Raw genomic sequence first — 3,966 nt, 5'->3', positions numbered from 1 at the left:
TTGCTTATGGTGTTCTTGGTTTCGCATCCTATGTCTGTGTGGACAGTGCAGAGAGATCGAGGTTTATATGAGAGAAGAATTTACTGAAATGTGTTTGCTAGAATTTTTTGTTTTAGGGTTATGTTGTATCTACAACTATGGTTATGGTCTCTATTATTCCTCTTCACTCTTCGCTCTCACAGTCTCTCTGTATTGAAACACCAAAGCCGATGAGAAGGCTCTAGAAGAGTGACAGCAATCGAATGAGAAGTCCCTAGAAGAATCGAAGAATGGCAAACTGTAATTGAGGAAAAAGCAAGGGCAAAATAGTCAAATCACTTGGAGCCAAATCAATGTTAAACGAACATTGAAATGAACAGTAAGTGAGTAAATAGTAAATAACTAGTCAGATATACCGCGCTTTGCTGCGAGTCTTTTTGTCATTGGTATGCATTATTGAAAAAATAATAAGTGTTCATATGCATAGAAAAGTTTATTATAAACTCATTCATATGCCGATAAAAGGCTTGAATACGTTAATCATAAGCAATTTGAAAAAATAGAAATTTGATCTTGATGTCTCACCAGAGGCATCAAAATCCACCGTTAGAATACATATCTCTTTCTTGGCAAAATATTTGTTGAAAAATTTGGTGAAAGACAACCTCATCTTATATCTAAAACAACCCATATAAACCAAAATATGTCAGAAAGACAGAAACCTATTCTTTTACAGCAAAGGTCTCGTACATCACTAATCACAAATAAATATTGCATTCATGGAATACAAATTTAAGTAGCATTAACAAATCAACAACTTTATTATTATTTTTTTTCTCAATACGAACTTATTTTTTACTATGAAGAAAATGAAAACAAAACTTTTTATATGCATTGTACAGTTTTTTGATGATTATATGCATTATACAGTTACTTTAGATTTTCATAAATATATATATATATAAATAATAAATAATGTCCATGACAATATAGTAAATATCTAAAAAATGGAAGGGCCAAAGAGTCACGGAACTATTCATTCAATAGTAACTTTCATTTTCCAACGCAATAGCACAGTTTTTTTTTTTTTTTTTTGTCTAATGTATAATTTTTTAGCTTCTTGTATTTTCTGCTGTTAATTTTCCGGTTGGGGTTGTCACCCTAACAGGCACACTCTTCAGTGTCTTCTCCGATTCCGTCCGCTCTTCTCCGCCGAAAAACGGCTGAATCGCCAACATTCCCACCACTTTCTGATCCCGAAACTCTTGCCCGCTCGCTCTGATCGCCACGTGGTGCGCTATGTTCCCGCCGGCGCTGTCCCCGGCCAGAAAACACTCCCCGAGATTCGCGCCCCCGAACAAGCTGCTTTGACTGTCGTCGATGAACTTGAGGACGTCGAAACCGTTGTCGTACTGGCACGGATACCGATGTTTTGGCGCGAGGCGGTAGTTGACGGTCGCACCAGAGAGCGTCAGGGGCTGACAGGAAGAAGCTCAAGAGGACCGTCAAGGAGAGATTTCCCAGAGCTTCCGACGCCGATATCGATGCTTTACTCCCTCCCAAGGTACCTCTTACTACATTTTCTTCTGAATCATTATGCTTCATTGGTTATGCCCTTGCTTTTTTGCATTTCCCCAACCGCTAATGGTTTCACTCTGATTCTGGGTTTCATTCGAGGAAACCGTATATGTATTGTATTTCATCTCTTGCAAAATTTCATGATTTTTAACTTGCGATTAGTTGGTTTTAGTTTAGTTTGATTGCTGCCAACTTATGGTAGACATGTAGATTACCGGAGTTTACACTGTATATGGCAAAGAAATTTTTCCCACAGGTATCATGTCCTTGTTTTCCGTTCCCTTGTCCTTATTTGTTCTTGCATTTTTTTTTTCCTTCCCTTTTTTCTTTTATGTGGTCTGCCACCCTTAACTAGTTAGTTATTTTGAATAGAGATGGTCTTAGCTTGACCTTAAAGGGGACTATTTGAGAGGAACAGAAAGATTGGGTCAATATAACATAGGCATTAATCTCACTTCCTGCTTTGGGTCAGTGAAAATATGAAGAAGCTCTGCTATGATATCTGCAGGCTATTCACAGCTTTGTTTGGTCGATTGTTTTCCGTTTCAGTTTATGCCCTCTGGAAGGTCCCTGATATCTTGTCTTCTTTCATGCTGAAAGGGGGCGAGGTTTCTCGATATGTTATTGGAGGGGCGGATTTGATGTTTCCTGGTATCAGCATACCTGCTGAAGGCTACCATCATTTATAGCTGGGGAAGCCTGGGGGATTAAAGTTCGAGGAAATCCAGCTCCCATTGCTGTAAGCTTCTGTGCGAATAGTATATGCTATGTTTTCAGACAACCATTGCTTCATCTATTTATGTAACTAAAGTTAGGTCATAATCTTCTTACTGGTCAATATCTTTACAGGTGGGAACTACTACTATGAGCTGCACTGAAGCATTAAAAGCTGGGTTGCGCGGAAAAGCCTTAAAAATTGCTCACTATTATGGTGACTTACTTTGGCAAGTATCTGTGGGAACTGACATTGTTCGAGATATGAATCATATGATCGACACATAGAAAACTTCTGTTGGTTAACATTGTTGCGGAATATTTTTTTTCAGGGAATCAGTTGAGGGGGCCTTATGTGCCAAATGCAGGTTTCTTAGAAGATGCTGTTTTTGAGGATCCTACCTTGTCATCAGCTCAAATTTCTGATTCATATAATGGTGCAAATGATGGATCACATGATTAACTGAATGGCATTGATGATAAGGAAATGGGGCAACGTGTTGATGTTGCTGATGTGCAGTCTGAACCAAGTTCTGCTCCGGTTGCACCGATTAATGTTAGGAATGAGATTGCTGAGGAAGTAACTGCAAATGTAGGTGATCTGAAGCTAACAGATGATGATTCCGCTGATCAGTCGACTGGGGAGGATCAACAACCTCTTTCTGCTGAGGATGTTGACATGCTTTTGGAAAAATGCCTCCTGCAAGCATTGCATACAACTGTCAAAGACAAAGACCTTCCCATGCCTGGAAGCACTCTATGGTATGGTAAAGATATAATCTTTGTGAAACTTTGCATGATCTCTCTCTACCCTTCCTGTGCATATACTTCATTTATAAGAACTCATGATTTGTTTTGTGGTTCTGCAGGTCAAACTATGTTTTACCTTGTGGTTCTTCAGGCATCACACTAGACATCAAGAAATCATCATACAAAAAATTATCAAAGTGGTTGCAAGCTAAATGTTCTACAGGATTGATACGTTATGCTTTAATTTTCCTCTTTCTCATAAGTGACCACCTTTTCAGTTTTAACCTTGTCCTTTTGAGGGTTATCTATATTGGTATTTTTGTAGTTTTGATTCTGAACACATTCCGCACATCCTTATGGTGTTGTCAGCGGTAATGCATGGTTTTGTTGCTCTGTATTCTTGACAATATTTGAAAATTTCATTTTTCTTTTATATTTCTACCAATGACTGATCAAGTTATAGTAGAGATCTCTGTTATATTCAGGGCTCATGAAGAATTGGGTTATAGAATTTGAGATGTATACACAAAATTGTTCAAATGATTGTGAGCATCAGGAAAGGCATTATTGGTTTTACCTCCACTCAAATTCTCCCTTGTATATGTCTGTAAAAGTATTTTATGCCAGATTTCTATAGCTTTCTGAAGTTAATACATACGAGTAAAAAAAAAAAAACAATTGAATCTTTTGTTCTAAATAACTAGTTGTATGGTTAACCTTTACGTAATTATTCAGCAGTATTTTTTCTTTTTGGTGATTCTTCACTGTATTTGATAGTCATAGTGTATACAAACAAACTTTTAAACATGGGCAAAATTTGTCAGTTTAGTTTAATAATGATCCATACACAACCCCTGTTTAAACTTTCTTCAGTTTAGTGTATTTGGTGGTGGTAACTTGTGAAGACTTCTGAGTCTTGTTAATAATGATCTATACAATAGAAGA

General features: G+C 37.4%; 1 pseudogene; it reads left to right on the top strand.

The window, feature by feature from the left end:
* The first annotated feature begins 1,112 nt into the window (after positions 1-1,112).
* Positions 1,113-3,454, top strand: LOC112170637 (annotated as a pseudogene).
* The last annotated feature ends 512 nt before the right edge of the window (positions 3,455-3,966 follow it).

The sequence above is a fragment of the Rosa chinensis genome, chromosome 6 (genome assembly GCF_002994745.2).
Source record: "Rosa chinensis cultivar Old Blush chromosome 6, RchiOBHm-V2, whole genome shotgun sequence".
Classification (NCBI taxonomy): domain Eukaryota; kingdom Viridiplantae; phylum Streptophyta; class Magnoliopsida; order Rosales; family Rosaceae; genus Rosa; species Rosa chinensis.
This window is presented reverse-complemented; position numbering and strand designations above follow the sequence as displayed.